This window comes from Stigmatopora nigra, chromosome 7 (assembly GCF_051989575.1).
Source record: "Stigmatopora nigra isolate UIUO_SnigA chromosome 7, RoL_Snig_1.1, whole genome shotgun sequence".
Lineage (NCBI taxonomy): Eukaryota > Metazoa > Chordata > Actinopteri > Syngnathiformes > Syngnathidae > Stigmatopora > Stigmatopora nigra.
This window is the reverse complement of record NC_135514.1, coordinates 9,610,115-9,627,604: the sequence shown is the minus strand read 5'-3', so window position 1 is coordinate 9,627,604 and position 17,490 is coordinate 9,610,115. Positions and strand designations below refer to the sequence as shown.

General features: G+C 39.0%; 1 long non-coding RNA gene across 1 annotated transcript in view; it reads left to right on the top strand.

Annotated features, from left to right (window-relative positions):
* LOC144199142 (uncharacterized) overlaps positions 1–17,490 on the top strand; it is a 63,732-nt gene that overhangs the window by 385 nt on the left and 45,857 nt on the right. Inside the window, exons 2-3 of the long non-coding RNA XR_013326854.1 lie at positions 220–276; positions 2,250–2,310. This is a non-coding gene — a long non-coding RNA (uncharacterized LOC144199142). The remainder of the gene's footprint in view (positions 1–219; positions 277–2,249; positions 2,311–17,490) is intronic.

Genomic DNA, 17,490 nt, shown 5'->3' with positions numbered 1-17,490 from the left:
TTAATTGGAGCGCGTGCTTAGAAATACGATAGCTTTAAACTGCTTTATTCTCAACTAATTTTCAAACTTGCTAATTTTACCAGAGAATACCTATTCAGCAGTAGCCATATTTGTGGGAAAAATACGGTATATGAAGCGACGAGGATTTTGTTATATTGACTGTCTTGTCTTTCTCTTCCTTGTCATCGAATATTGATATAAATATATATTTACCACTAGATGGCGAAAAGCTTCCACGATTCGTGCTGCTGACCATAAAGAGCCACCAGTCCCCTGGTAAGACTATTCACAGTTTCTAATGGAATCGAGGAAGCAAAATAAGACATCAATGTGACACGATGGCACGTGGGTTTGTCTGTTTGTTTGTGTGCGCGTGCGTGTGTGTACGGGTCAAGTGATGCCTACTATAATGTAATTCCCATTCTCCTCAAAATGCCTCAAATATGAAGACACAAAGTGTTTCCCTTCATGTATATACAGTGGTGCATGCTCCAGTTTTCTAATCCTTCTCCACAGCCTTGATCTAATTAAAGGCCTTATCCTCGCCACCTCATTTTCAAAAGTCACTCCCTTCAATTACTGATGACAAGTGAGCACCGACACACATTAACCTCCTACGTGAAGAGCTCCTTTGGCTGCCTACCACCTTTGCAATAACACATCAACAAATCCAAAGTCAGTTCTACGTCTTTGTTATTTACTAATCACATTCAACCAAAGATCATACACAGTCCTTTATCACGCTATGTTTTGCAATATGTTTTGGTAACGTGGTCCATTGTTGGTCAAGTCAGCTGTCAGGACTCGTGCTTTGGTGTTAATTATTGACTATAGCATGTTTTTCATGGGTTGTCTACAAGAAAATAAAACTGAGTTAGACCTCAGAAATGGATGACAATCTACCTGAAATGACTGTGGGCTATGCATCTCTTAAACGGGAGATGTGACCTAATTCTTGCACCTATTTCACATTGAAGCTCATATAAAATTGATTGACTTTCCGACTATTAAAATGGACACTGGGCCATCGTAATGTGATCGCCTCAGTGACGACTATGCTCAGCGAGTTTTATGGAGATATTAAAATAGACCAAATTAAAAGTGAAATAGAATTCGTCTCCACACGGTCTGATGCAGAGTCGCTGCAGCGTAAATCAGAAGAAAATGGATGTTTGCTAATGTTCCCTAGGGGGATTTATCTCCCAACTCTCTGGCTTTAACTGAAGCAGGGTATATGCACAGCGATAACTGGGCTATAATGACACGCAACCCCCCTTCCCGATCAAAATCACTGAAGGCCTGATTATCATGTCTCTAGTCTAAATTGTTATCTGAGCAATTTTCCTGTGCTCTGGGTCAAAAGTGTCCCCCGCCCATCACCTATCTACCCAGAAAATAGTCGTAGTTGACAATTTTTAAACACAAAAATATTATACCAGTCTCATGCACTTATAGGACATTGTATGTACCACCAATCAAAGTTTAAATAATCCACACACATTTTACACTTTCTTGCCCTAACAAAAGAATGATACTGTAATTGTTTTGGCGGCCCTCGATGAATGAATGAATAATTGTCCAAAAATATGCTGTTTTTATTCTTACAAAAATATTGGGAACATAAATTAAACTGTATATTAATATAATAGTATAAAATAGGGAATAAGAAGTCCAAAATCAGCACAATATTGAAACTGAGACATATTACCAGTGATATGAATGCACTAGTACTTACATTTTCCTTCCATGAATGTTGATGTTGCATGAATGAATATAGATAGGTACTCAGTGCGTCCATCGTGTGCAAATCCTAAAATATATTTGGTGGGATGGAATAAACAGTGATGTAATGTCAGTGATTTTAACCCTTGTGATGCAAATGGGAAAATGATTTGTGTGGCGAATATGATTGGAACTGTAACGATTAATCAAATGGATTAATTCAAATTGAAAAAACGCTTCCAATTTCATTTTGCTGGTGTGATTAATCCTTAAATTAGAGTGTCATTGTAATGGTTTGTTTTGAAAGTGCTGTGTATCTCATTTGTATTGATTTTGCAGCATTCGCTACCCTCTTGTGGAAACAGCGAATATCATATTATTCGTTTACCATGGCCACGTTTTGAGAGTCCTGTAAGCATCGTGAATGAGCAGCTACCAATACAAAATATCATACAAAGACCACATATAAATATTTTTTTCTCTCTGTTTTATATTAACGTCTATCTAACCAGTTGTTTACTTGTTAGGATGAAGAATTGTGCATTTATGATGATGTGAAGAACTCTGGACGTGTTGTCTTCTGATACGGTAAGCAAGCCATGTTATAAATTACGCTACAATGCTAAATTGTCTTGTAATATGTATGTTATTTTGCTAAATAATCTTGTTTGAAAATTCATAAAAACAATTAGAGTCCTAAAAGTGTTGAAAATAATTTTAGGAGTAAAACAAAAAGTAAAATCTGAATTTTAATTCTTATTTTTTGCCCTTATCAGACAAGAATGGGGTTAGATGTCAGGTGCTTTGTCAATCTCTTAAAACATCATAGTGGGTTGGAGTGCTCAAACGCCCGAGCTCAAACCGACACACACAAAAGAAACCGTAGCCATCACCCCCTTACTCCTAACGCATTATTTATGAATGGGAGTGGTGCCTCTTGCTGTCCTCTTTCAGTTTTGGAATGTGCAAGGTTGTGTATCGATCTAAGATGGCTTGGCTGCGTAGGGGTGGGGTTGGGGCCCCAGATGGCTCTCAAAGGCCCCCATGCAGGACACTGACACTAAGAGGAAAAGTGAGCCCTTGCCCAATTAGTGTCATTATGGTTGCTCATGTGCTTGGTGGGCTGGAGAAATAGTGAATGTGGCTTCTCTATGTAGTGTGGGAAAACACAGGCAGACCCATTCCTAACCACTATGTAATACGCAAAGCAAGACACCATTAGTTGTTCATTGATTAAATGTCTTCTTTCCTTATTCTATCTAAAGAAAGCATAACAATTGAAAAGAAATCCAAAGTTGACTGCCTGTTTTGCATAGCCTGATTATTGACACATGTATCATTATCTTTACCATGTAAGTAGGTGCCCACAATCTACCAAGACGAAAAAAACCCAAACAAATGCAATTTCTCTTACAGTCAATGACTTATAAAAATCCCATTGACTCTTCCCCATCAGTGTTAAGCACAAAATTGCTCGGCATAATTCAGCATTTAAGAATAGTGAGAATGGAGATAATTATTTTTTCTTAATTCTTTAATGCTGGTCTTATTTCCACAGCCACTTGTTGCTAGGCAAAATTTATGTTGGGCAAGAATTTATTCCCCCAGGCAAATGAGAATAATTTGCATATGCCAAGCATGCCCTATTAGACTGCTATTAAATCAGGAAAATGGTACCTTGAATGACGTGTTACGTACCATGACCAAGCTCATAATTCAATATACTTCTACTGCAAATCAACATTCTCACATGAAGGAATGAATGTATTATCCTCTTTTACATGCTGTGGCTTGCATAATTTTCACCCATACATATTCCCAGATATTTTACACACTTGTCATGGGTCGGTGATTCATAATTCTTGAGAACTGTGAATATAATTAAAATCCATTTAAAATAATTACAGTAGCCTGAAATTGAAAAAAAAATGTTGCACCCAGACTGACACTTGAAGTTATTTACGTGAGTATCAACAAAGTGAGGTGTGGTCATGAAACGGCGCCTCAGGCAAACAATAGTCTGTGAAGAATCCGGCTAAGGGAAAAAGCAACACGCCTGGCTTTTTATCATTGTCTTTGTGATACTTAAATGCCATGTTTACAGCCATGCACATGATCATCTAGAGCATTTAATGCTTGTTGATTTAGACATTTCCTACATAGTGTATACTTTATTAGAATATTCAGGTAAATTGTTGTGATCCAACCCCGAAACAATGCTTTATGCAAGAGTCATTTGTAGTCATGGTCCATCTTTAATATGGTGTATGTGTGTGTGAGTGAGAGTGAGTGAAAGAGAGAAAGCAGGCGACAGAACATTCTCTGGCAGCAATCATTCTAAAAATCTCAATAATGCATGAGTTTTAATTAAATATAACATGCGGAGGATGGGCATGCTGATCAGCTCATGAATGAATTGTTGAATAATCGTGTCTTGATGAGATTGACATAAACTAGAGACTACTTGGCTCGAACCCAGTTGACTTTGGGAAAGAACAAAACAATTTAGTGTCAGTCAAGTTAGACTTGGATTGCAACAGATAGAGGAAATAGGCCTCACCCAGCATGTTTTGGCTGCCTACGATGTCTTTTGTTGTTATTCTTTTGAGCATGTGGGTCAGTTTTACTTAACGCATGATGTGACATGTTTAGTTATTCATCTAAACTTATGTGTCGCTTTAAGGCTGTGATGGACAGCATATCAAAACGGAGGTCTACACAACCACACAATTATATCGGATATGACAACAACAAAAACATGTTTGTGCAATTCAACCGCCTGAACAAAATATAATTGAAATAAATCAGGATAATATTGAAGCCTGACACTCCCACATGTACCTCAGGACAACAGTTGCAATATATGTTTACTTCAAATGTACTCTCCCTCACTACTTGTCATTTAGTTGACTGACAATTCAATTTGAGTTACACATACCATGGCAACACTACTGTCTGTTTTCTACTCTTCTGTTTATGTATTTGTATTCACTATCTTAGAGTGTGACACCCACTATTGTCTTTCCATTACATAAGCCAAGAGATATTAGGAAAAGCAATGTCAGTTGAAAGGCGTTGCCTGTTTGTTGTGTGTGCTCTGACTTAAGTCTTTCTTTGCTCCACCCATTACTCGCGGCAAGTCTAATTTGATTACAAGCACCAGGGAGGACAAGCATTGAGATATGGAACTGCTTCAATACATGATTGTGCTGAGAGGGCATGGATGACAATGACCAGAATTACAAATTGAGTGAGTTTAAGACAAATAGGGTATGAAAGACGGAGTGGAAAAAAGACTTCCCCGGGGAATATGGGTGAGATGCTGGATATGGTGACTGGTACAGTGGTGCACTCTGCACTCATATTGAGTCAACATAATCCCATGGCTACCATAACCAAACTAGTGCGTACCTCATTTATTGTTATTTAAAAACCCTTTTTATTAATAGGCAAAATTGACACCAGTTGCAAAAAAGAGCATTTTTACTGAAAACATAATTGTGTTCATCAGATGTCAAAGCATATTGACAAAGACCTTTCTTAATAGGAAAGTAGTACAGTAGTTGTTGCCAAGTGATACATCTTGAGTGAGAGATGAGCTTTGTTGTGCCGAGTTGGCTGTGAAATGTTTGAAAAATCTGTTATGCATGGGCATACACGTCTTTGGTTCATTTGTTTGGAACCAAATAATCCGTAAAACCTTTATTTTTAAGGATATTCTTGTAAGAAAAATGACAAACTATCAATTTTCCTTATGTTTAAGGCTCGGGCTATAAAAGCGTTTTGGGACAGGATGAATGAATGTGATTTTTGTTGTTTTATTTTGGCAACAGTGTTTACAGTTAAACATGCCAGCTGTCAAGGGCAGTGAAAAGTCAGGTGAAAATAGAGGCCCCTTGTTAATTTTTTTTTACAGTCAGAAAATGAAATGAAAGGATTTGTCATTTTCAGTTGACCACACCAGAGAAGCATAAAAAAATCAAGATGTTAAAAAAGATGGTATTTTTATTTAACTTTAAAGTGCACCTGGTTATAAAATGTACCATCAATGAGTTCATTGTCACACATAAAGTACGCCTGATTACAAGACCGTTAGTGCATCTAAGTACTGCATTACTTAGTTGTTCCTAATCTTTTAATATAAGATTGTAATTGCTGTATTATTTTTTATTGGTTTTTTTTATTGATGTGGTTGATGAATGCTGGTTTTGAGCACTTCACTGGATCATTAGAATACAAATATGCTCTCAGAAAATAGGTTAGAGGTCAAAAAGCCCAACCCGAATTCATACATCATTTGATTATAAGGAACACTGACATTTTTTTAAGAAAAAGAAAGGACTTTCCACTCAGCATCATGAATTCGTACTTTAGTCACCCAAGAATAACTTCTTGCACTGGAAATAAGAGAGTGGCAGAGATAAGGATGGATGCTGGTGACTTGTGGCCGTGTGCATCAGGGCTCGTTGACCACATGTCCTCTTCAAGTCAGATGTTTGGCCGGTTTGAACAAGTGGCCCTTTTATTGACAAATCTCGGCTTCTTCATGCATTGAATAATGCTCGCTTAGACCATTCAGCCGTGACAGGGTCTTTTAAAACCAGGAGAGAGTGCCTTGCTTCTGATAGTAAAATAAAATAAAAACTCATGACTTCTTACTGTGAGGTCAGTTGGTTTCTCATAAGATCTCACCTCAATGTTACCGTTGTGTCAACCTCATAAATTCATAAATGGACTACTATGTACTTATTGTATATATTATTCACGTCATTAGCATCATTATTTAAATTATTTCAATACCGGCCATTTTAAATAATATTTTTAATGATAATGGATGTAATAAAACAGTGAAATTACTTTTAATTATTCATGTGTTTTGTAGCCTAGCCCAGCTGACTTTGGGCACCAGGCGAGGGACAACCCTGAATTGGTCGCCAGCCAATCGCAGACAACTATTCCCTCTGGTCCTAGTCACAGCCAATTTAGAGTGTTCAGCCCGCCTACATGCATGTTTTTGAGATGTGGGAGGAAACCAGAGTACCTGGAAAAGATTTAATTACTCTTACAAGTATAGAGAAAAGCAACAATGTATTGAGATATCCATTTATTATGTTGACAGTCAAAGTATAGTAGATTATTTCTTCCTAGAACCAATAGTGAACATAATGAAGTGGATTTCTAGTATCAAGCACTTACATTCATTTGGTGCTCAAGGATACTAGCTTTTTGCTCATTTATTCCCTCATCTTACTCAAAAGAAACCATTTAATCTATGAAATAGACAATATTGTTATTTCCGAATGTTAGATAGTACAAGCATTCAAAGCGTTGTCCACTAAATGTGCAAAAATATTGACATATGTGGATTCCTATCTCCTGGACGTGCCAAAGAGTTATTATAATTATTAGTTCTGCATTGCAGTCCTGAACGTTCTCAATTTGAAACAGATTTTATTTTGGCACCGGGGACATCATAAGTGAAATGTCAGTGCATCATGTCCACAAAGGAGCTACAGTGTTATACAATGCAATGTCCTATTTTGGTGGCCCTATCAATAGGGTATCTGTTTCTCAGCTTCTCAGCCACGTCTTTGTCTGTGAGAAGTCCTCATGGAGGAGCGCAGGGGACAATGGGCGGCTTGATCGGAACGAAATATCACTTTGGATCACATGTTTAGAGGAATGCAAAAGCATGACCAGCCAGAACTGACGCAGTAGAGAGCGTGAACGTTTGCAAACAAGCCAAAAAAGTGTGATATCACCAAGAGCAAAGGTTCATCAAGGGTTTCAAAGCCTGCAATAGAAAACGATGCCTTGTTCCAAGGAGAGACAAAAAGCTATTGACTATTAGCCTTCCCATACTCAACCTGCATCATGCTTCATGGCTTTTGAACAGCACATGTATACAGTACCACTCTATGATATTCATTCCGTATATCCATGTACTGTCCTGAATTCAGTCCTGGTCTTGGCGTGATTTCACAGAGGGCAAAAGCAGGCTTAATGCCCTACCTCTCAGTCAATGTTTATCAAGAAAACCATCAGCACTCACACTGGGATGAAGCTTGAATTTACAAGAAATTGATCCACTTAAGACTGCTGACGTTGAGAACTCTCGGATGCACAGCAGGCGCTTGTGAGTTGGAACCCCAGCCTGCTTCCTTCCGTTTTGCTAACTTGCTCGTGCAGGGCTACCATTAAAGTGATAATCAGAGAATCTCACTTCATTCTTAATCCCTTGATACTCACTGAGTCTGGAATGCACTATTCACGTGCGATCAACCCCCAACTGGGACTTAGTACTCGTGACGGGCAATTTTATGGTTTACACAAGGGTGAGAAGCACACAACACGACATGTAAGAAAAAAAACAACATTGGGCAAGGCCATGGGGAGGGATTGCTATGCTCAGCTATTTGTTCTGTTGAGCAAATGGGAGGGGCTCTGGCAAGAGGGGGTGGATGTAATTTCTCATTAATTGTGTTGGCGCTCTTAAACGTGTGCGACCACATAGGGTGAGATGTGGTGGTGGAATTTCTGAGAGCAGTGCAGTTTTTTTACAAGCATGGTAGGGGTTTGCACTGTTGTGTACATGCAAGTCAGCGATGATGCATGTTTCTAGTAGGGTATGGGGCCCCTACTGCTTATCAGAAATATTTGTATCAGTGCATGTTTGCGTGAATGCGCTACCTTGACACCTGACTAGAGCGAGAGTGTGGAATCTTTGGAGTGTGATGTCAAATTTACAAAGTCTTCTGAGCCAAAAACAGACTACTGAGTTATGTCAACTCTGTTGCTGTTCAGTAAAATGTTGAACCCAAATAAGTGCTAATTTATTGCCTTTTCTATGGATAAAAACGCACAAGAGTGCATATATCTATATCTATAGATATTTCTTGTCTAAAAAAAAACATTACACTACAATAATTGCTGCTTGAGGAAGCATGAAGTTATTCTAGGAATCTCAAGTCATAACCTAAGCCTGCCGGTGCCGGGTATTTTAAGAATAGAAATCAAACCATTACATTTGGACCTGTTTAAACTTAACATTTAGTGGTCTTGGGTCTTGCTGTACCCATATTTAACTTGCGCTTTGGCAAATGCCAGTTGTCATCTTTCATTTAGGATCCCATCCAAAGTAAAATATCCCCATCTTGGCACTACCTGTCAGTACTTTGCCTAAATCCATGTCTACACTTACATAGCATGGGTATTTTTATAAAAACGTATGTTGTGGGCTTTAGTCCACAGTAAAACCAGTTTTAGTTTACTGAAAATATTTTATCTTTTAGCGGAATGCTTGCTTTTCATCTGACAAATTTGAGCAGATTTCATTATTATCATTTTAAATCCAATTTAAAAAAAATACTTTTAAATTATATTCTGTGAGTGACTCCAGTGGGCACACAAGTAATTGCCTTTGATTGGGCTTTTACTGAGTAAATGCTCACATTAGTTGGTAAATTATCAAAAAATAGCAGATTGCTAGCATGTGGACCTTAAACTAAGGCTTTGTCGTTTTTAAATCAGGATTGAAAATTCTTTGGGAACTAAGCTTGCTTATCAGCCATGTCATATTTAATCAGCCATATAAATATGCACATGCAAACATACTATTTTGGCAGATTTTGAACAGTTCCTCAAAAAGAGTCCAATGTTAATGGTTTTCCAGTCATTTATTTAAATTAAAATGAGATAAATTCAAAAGCTCACACACCAAAGCAAGTTCTAAATACATTTCATTTTTGGAGCACCCGCCATCTGTATTTTAATATACAATGAGAGACACCACTGTATACAAACTAGTAATTCTTATTGTTTTTAGGCCAAATTGTCCAACCTTAACTTTGTGCAATGACAGGTTGACTAACCAATTTCTACACAAACACAGACAGTGATGCTGTCTAGAATAATCACATTGTAATTCAAACAATGACTGTAACAGCAATGACTCGAAAACCAACCGATGACTGTTTCGAGTCATTACATTTAAAGCCCATACAAGAATCTAACGGCAAAAGAGAATCTGGAGTCCCAGGGCAATGGAAGAATTCATATCGAATGATGTAATGGACAATAATGGAAAGAAGACATCTTGAGGAAAAGAAAACATCTGCTCACAGTACAACCACAATAAAATACATATGCAACAGTGGGTAGTCACTGCCTTATAACTGAGGGGTTCTGGGTTAAAATCTCAAAGCAACATTTCCTTGTGGTTTTTTTTTGCCCAAGTACGTTTAAAGCATCCATGTTGGATTCATTTGAGATTCAACATTGTCTAAGGTTGGGAATTTGAGTTTCAGTGATCACCTGATCTTAGTATGAGCAAGTACCCTAGAAAACAGCCTCTTGTTTCTAAGATACTATTTCTTGATAGAATACTCTTATAGTAATGGTTTGTAGAAGCGCCACCTGTTGATGTAACATCCACTTCATAGCTTGTAGCTCTTTTGTGTGTGACCTCAATAAGCATAGATACAGCTTAACTCAACCGCTTTGTGACCAAATTTGTTGGCCAGCTCCCGCTGAGAAATGATGAAAGTCGATTCTAATTGATCGTTTTCTCAGTTTGCAGAACCACTGCCATGCTTGTCATTATTCTCTTCACTCATCAGTCATCCACTTGCCCTTCCCTCACCCAGCAGTCTATCCAGACCAGAGGTGGAACCAAAATGCCCAGTCTGGCATGCATAATCCCCCAAAGCTGACCTGAATTCCTGTCTTTTTTTTTCTGTCCTCTGCTACTTCTACTTCAGTGTTCATGTCAGTGGCATCCACCCACTTTCCATTTCCTCTCTTCTTCTTCCAATGCTCTTTTCTGACATATTATGTTACTTTTGTCACGTCCCTTGGTGTGAATTCGACACATTGCCTGCACGTCACCTGTTTATCAGGATTTCACTTTGTGCAAACACTTTAGTGCGCCTGAATTTGTGTGTGTCTATGTGGGGCGGGTGTTTCCAAGGTTACCGCAGAGGCACTAAATAACTGTGACAGCTGTGGCTGGGGACTCTAGTCAAGCAAAACAATATCGCCATAGATACGGAGTACTAGTCAGCAGCAACACTTAATTCCCCTGTGATGTAAACATAAACAAATAGGCATTGGGATGTGAAGTCATTACCACAATTTATCTGTCATTCTCTAAGCAGGTCATGTAGTTGGTGATTTTACTTATCATTGGGAAATTTTGGGTGTGTTGAACATAATAGTCCCATCAAAATATTTCTTGAGGGCCACTTTAAAGGAATACTGAAAACATAATCGTGCAACAAATCTCTCGTGAAATCATTTCTATGTTACTTAGTGGTTAGAGGAAATAGAGAATGCTTAGATTGTAATCTCCACAGTAGTGTGCCCATGGCCATCTGTGCCGCATTGATGGTCTGTGTGTTTGTGTGTGCGCCCATTGGCCTGCGTGACGTCTGTTCTAAGCCCGGTGCGGGCTGGTGCATGCATTCATCTCTCAGTCACCCAAAAGCAGATGTCACCAGGACGATGGGAAGCAGCAGATTGTGGTGGCAAGCGACCGGTGGCAGGTTGAAGGTGTCTCCGCCCCACGGTGCCCAGCAGATGGAAGCTGAGGTCATTATCTGCTCGCAATCTTCATCCACCTACATAAAACACCGTTACTTAGGCTCCCACAGAATCAATCAGCATCCGAACCTGACATGAACAAAATAATGGCTTAAGCCAAATTTGTGTTCTACACTATTACCCATCGAAACCTCTTCCTATACCTTGTGGTCATTTTGTAAGCATTCGTATTTGTCAACTAAATACAAATGCAATGCAAACCAGTAATCTACACTACAACTAAATTATTTTTGATAGCACTGGTCTTTCTGTTTTCTATTTTTTAAGACCAGGAAAACATACAAAACGGTTGTTTTCCATTGCTATTTCTCTCTGTGTAGTACCATTTAAATCTGATATTCCCATTCAAAGTATTTCCACTGCCCGAACAGGGGTCTGGAACCTAAACCCTATGTTGGAGGAGGGATTACTATAGCATGAATACTGTAGTATTCATGATGGAATATTGGATGAAGGGTAACTGAGCTTGCTTCTCTGGCAGCACAATCCCATATGAATTAGATATTACAGTAGTAGACTGACGACCTACTACACAATATTACTAAATGTAATTCTACCACTAGCAGGTATTTGGTGAAAGATTCCAGTCAATCTTGTTTACTTTTGTGTCTGAGAACCTTTCTTTTAAAACCTGTTATAATAGACCGACCGGTACTGTGCTGAAGCTTGATTCCAATTAAAACATTAAAACATTAGGACATTAAAACATTAAAACCATCATGGTAAGACAACAAATAACATATGCGCATGTAAATTTACAGAACACCATTTCTTGAGTATAATTGTTATCCAGTTTGCACAATCGCAAGCTTTACTTGTGTAAACACAATTTAATCTATTTGTTGTGGTAGGGATGATTAAAACAAATTACTTCACTCTTTGTCGGTTTACCTTATTTGCACCCTCTGACAAGTATACATAGTTTTTGTCTGTTCTAAGACCCCATGTATAGGGCCACTTGATCATAACCAGCAAAAAAAATAACTGCAATGAGTGGTCATTCAGAATGAATATCCAAGTCATCAGCCACATTTAGAAAGTAGGGCAGCGTGGCAGAGGAGATTTTTGTCACAGTAAGCATCCATTGTTGCTTTATTGCATTGCCCAAATTCTCGGATAATAGTCCGTACATGCCAGCAAGAGTACATGCGCAACACCTTGTTTACATCTTGTCATGTCCTTTCTGTGTGTGCTCTGCCTAAGACAGCTGTCACTAACAGAGGGCCTTTCTCACACTTTCATAATACTGCATGGAGTAGCTACCTTACAAACCACAAGGCTTAGCACTTATCCCTACAGGCTGCAGTAGCCTAAAGGTAGCAAATGTGTGCGTGTGTGTGTGTATGCGTGTGTGTGAACAGACATAAGTTTTCTCCAAGCAGATACATTCTACAGATGTGTGATTTGCCTTATTGAGGGCAGTGTTTGTGTATCAGTGTGATGTTTTGCAACCAAGGGGATGAGCCAAATGGGCAGTTATTTTTGTTTATTTTCTCCCTTGGTTGAAACTGCATTTTAGCTTCAAATGGCACAACTCAATGGAAGTGTTAGTTGTTTAAATGCTTCTTGTACATATGTGGCTCGCAGATTTTCTCAGGGGGGTCTCTAGGGTGTTCATATCGGACGGTAAGCGTCATTTTATTTAGTTATCAAAGGTTGTGGTGGTTGCGTTCCGAGTGTTTGTTTTCTACTGTTTGTCTTGTGTGCATCCAGAACTAGTTTGACAGTGGCGGGAATAAGCTAATGCCCTGAGGGATGGCTTATGCAGAAATAGAATAAATATTTTGTTCAGTGCACTGTTAGACCATATTACTAATAACACGATATGTTGCCAAGAAGAAGAAACTCTTGTGTCCTTGTATGCGTGCCACTATGGATGTTGTTTTTTCTGAATTGTTTAAAAATATCCCTAATTAGGAATGGGCAAAAAAATAGTTTAAATGATTTCCAAAATCATTATATGACTATATAAACACTGCACGCTTAGTTATAAATGTGATGTCAGCTTCAAGGAAATTTTACTATTTATGCCATAATATGTATAGCTGTGATTTATTTGACAACATTTCGGCTATAAAGAATACTGTATAAGAATCAGAATTCAGATTCAAACCTGAAAGCCTAAACTGAGGCTATTGGCTACATTAGAACACCTTGTTGTAATCCATTAGTGTATGCATGTCATGCAGAGAAAGAATGGAGAGCAAAGAGGTGGAAAGAAAAGCCGACTTGAATGCAAGCAGACACCAAATTACGATTGTTCCAGTATGAACACGACAACTGTTTCCATTGTAGTGTTCACATCTGTTTCAAAAAGTCCAAAGTATTCAGGTGTATTTTCGTGTGGTCTAGCTTTTCAAGCTTAATGTATGTGATGGCTGTTTTCATCAAGATTTTTTGCACCTTCAAACTATAAAAACTGAAAGCGATCCCAATTAACTTTGGGTAAAAATCTATAAAATGTTAGCAAAGGCCTGCACAACCACAGATTTGCAGTGCGCTGGATATATTTTACTTTACTTTTACTCTCAATGTCACTGCCCACGCAGTGACTTCCTATATCATCCATAAGTACGTAATTCAATTAGGGTGGAGACTGTTTGGTGACCAGACGGAAGCGCAAGCATTAACATAATTCCAGACTATGAGGCACACTCTTGTCTGTGGTGAGCCTGCATGTGTCCTCCTACAAAACCGCCCCCCACAACCCCAGCACAAAAAAACAGCATCTTTGAGAATTTTATTATCATTTTTTAAGGGGCTCTTGTATCATTTTTAGTAAGTAATCGTAGGGATTTACAGCTCCCAATCCTCCATTTACATGTCAAAACCTCCCTGGGCTCTGGATGTAAGGGACCCAATTTGGAATGACAAAGCTCAGCTAGACACAGCTGATCCACAAAAGAGGGGCTGGTTAAGTTCTTTTTCCCAGTCACCAGCTGCTCCACTGACCCATAGAACCCCTATTCAACACAGTACACAGTAGCGCATCCACGTGCGTGTCATCTAAGTGCCTTACACTCATCAATCTCATTTGCTGCCATTGATTATGTTATCAGAACACTCATTTAGGAACATAGTGTTCCTATTCCCTTTTTATTTCCACAATTTGCTACTTGATTGACTGTATATCAGAAGTTCTTCTAAATGTTTTCGACTCTAGACCATAATTCTAATTAAATATATCCAGTAAAATAGACGGTTAATAACGTGTTTGGTGATAGAAATGGAAGATCACCTTTTTTTCGGCCATTGTGCAACCACTAAAAAAGCACTTTAAAACTTTTCTATATCATTTATTTAGGTCCTGACATTTTGTTTGGAAAATGCTTTAGAAAGGAGTACAGGAAGAAACAGGTTGTATAACAAGCTAATCCCCTCACAGTTGCGTCTTCAGTATGATTATGCATAATCCAAACTGATGCAAACCTTCGCTTTCATGATCATTGTTTATTCTTTGAGGCAAGGTGAATGGCACCGCCATTGATTTGTTTTAACACCAACATGCTCAGCATCTGTCACACGGATGTGGGCTCTATTTGTGTCCGTCTCTTGACACAATGTGGTTAAGGGATGTGTCACCTCCCTGCATTGTGCACTGGAATGACAGTATGCAGGCTGGAGTTTTGTTTTGGGCATTACATCCATTGTGTGTGTGTATGTTTTTTTTCTTCTCTTTATGCCATCATTTCCAGAGGGAAATGCACATCTCCAACACCAGCTTCTGTTGAAGAAAGTGCATAACTGTTTAATGTATGTAAGACAAGTTAGACAACCACGGGTCCTAAGTCCAGATGGTCAGGTAAAGCTGACTCCTGTTGACGCAATGGGAAGGATTGCATAAGTAGATTTAAACGGGCAGAAATGGGGACGCGTTTCATTAGCGTAACCGGTGGCAGCTCTATATATGGAGCACGGGCACACAGAAACAGACGTACAGGGATGAAAATAGCCTTTAATATCCCCGTTTGGGGAGCTTTATTCCATCCCACTCTGCTGCCACAAGGATAGTGACAGACGGTGCACACTCCACTGAGAGCAGCTCTATTCACCCAATCACTGTGTTCCCTCGGGCCAAGAAGGAAGGAGTTGAGTGTGGGGAAAAGGAGGGGCAGTGGAACAATGGTGGGGTGCATGGAAAGAAGGGTGACAAGAATGTGCATGAAGCCATGTTTTGTGATAGGTCGTTTAGGAGTTCTATACATTGACAGTGTATTCAATGGGTGTGCCTTACACAGTATTTGATAATTGATGCGTAAGCATTTCTACAAATTCACTATCTAATTCTTTAAATAAACTCAACTTCCTGTTTTGTGCTGTGGTATACCAGTAGTTTTATGATTTTTAATGTTAGCTGACAGCTGTCAGAAATTAGGTTTTTTTTTTGCAAAGAAACAAAGCTTTATCACTTTTGAAATAATATAAAGACAATTCATCAAAAAGTAAGATCTACCAAGATGTGATTGGCACAATCCTGTTGTATAGGTCTGGAACATGGCCGGTAGAAAAGATAACCTTTGGCAAAAATAAGCTTGGCAACGACTGTGTCTTTTGCATCCTGCACTACTTCACTGCCTTTTTGACCATCAGCAACCTTGCACCAGCTCTGCCAACTTTGGAATATCTTTACTGTTCTTTTTCAAACCTCCGGTAAATTTATTGCTGCCCACTGATGCTCTAGTGAACTTATCCATGAGGTCTTGCAACAAACATCTAGTTCAACCTAGGTAAAGAGTTCTTTAAGTGATAGATTCTTACTACATATATTATGAAGACTTAACACGTTGTTCTAATCTCAACCAGAGAAGCTATATTAAAAGATGTACTAAGTCTCAGGAGGATCCTAGTGCACATTTACTTAGCTATTTTTTTAATCCAGAGGTGTCTTTAAAATTGAAACGCAGTGACAGTCAATACTGCTCCTGCAGATGTGTTGGGGGTTGGGAAGTATGGAGGATGGAGGAAATGTGGGTGGTTGAAACCAAATCCCCTCATATTGGGTGTGCATTTGTCCCACAGAGTATCTAAGAAACAGGAGTCCCAGCTGTCCTGAACAATGGACCTTCCCCTCAGCATCCACCATTCAAACATGCTGAGGGTCTTTGTGGTTCCTCAAGGGCTGGTTCCAGGGAGACTAGCCAGGACATGTTAACGTTCAACACTGACATGTCTATCACTGCCCCAGAAAAGCTATGGTTAGTTTGTGGATTTCTGTGAGAACTGTCTGCCTCAAAATGCCTAACTATTGATTTGTTGGTGGATGCAAGACTGTTGGAAAGAAAGATTTAGGGATATCCACACATTGATTTCCAAAAAAGGATTCACTTAGATGAAGGGAGATTTGTGCAGGAAACCCGGAGTGATTTTTGTGAACCTGAAACCGGGGCTGTCCTGTGTTTGGGACTTTTGAAAAATGAGTTCTTAGAAATCCCATGTGTTGCCATTCTAGGAAGAAGCCAGGAATCAAGATTGTAATAGGCTCGTTTCTTGACATCTTATGTTGAATTTTAGGCCCCAGATGGTCAGTGGTAATGCTAGGTGAGGTGGCAGTCATAGTATCCTTATTCAAATAAAAAGGAGGTCCATCCATTTCAGAGTCGCACTAAAATTCCTTAGGGGACGAACCACTCTGGTCACTTTATGTTACCACTTATGGAGGACCCACCTAGAACTAAACTGGAACCCTCAATCCCAGAACTGTGAGGCTTAACGTCCTAACCAATTAACCACCAGGCCGCCAGGTTATTTCTACATATACTGTATAATAATTATGTGATTTCAGGAAAGTTTTGAATTTTCCCTTTTAATAAAATTCGGGAAACGTAACCAATTCCAGATACATTCACTCAAGTTAATTTCAACATCTTGGGAAAATTAATGTTCTTTATTGGCAAATAAATTCTCGTAGATTGGCTCCTACTTTTCCATATTTATGAGTAGATATATTTTTCGCCTTAAAATCACCGCTATGAGCTGACAGCCATTATTGTGCGGTGGTTACTATTGATGAAAATGATGCGGTGATAGAAGTGTGTGTGTTTGTGTGTGAGATGAAGATTGTTTGGGAAGATTGAGAGATGTGGGTGAGACAAAGAATGGTAAACGTTGTTGTGTGATGGTTTTTTTGTGTAGGTGAACGTCTCTCAGGTATTAGAACCCCCGCCAGCG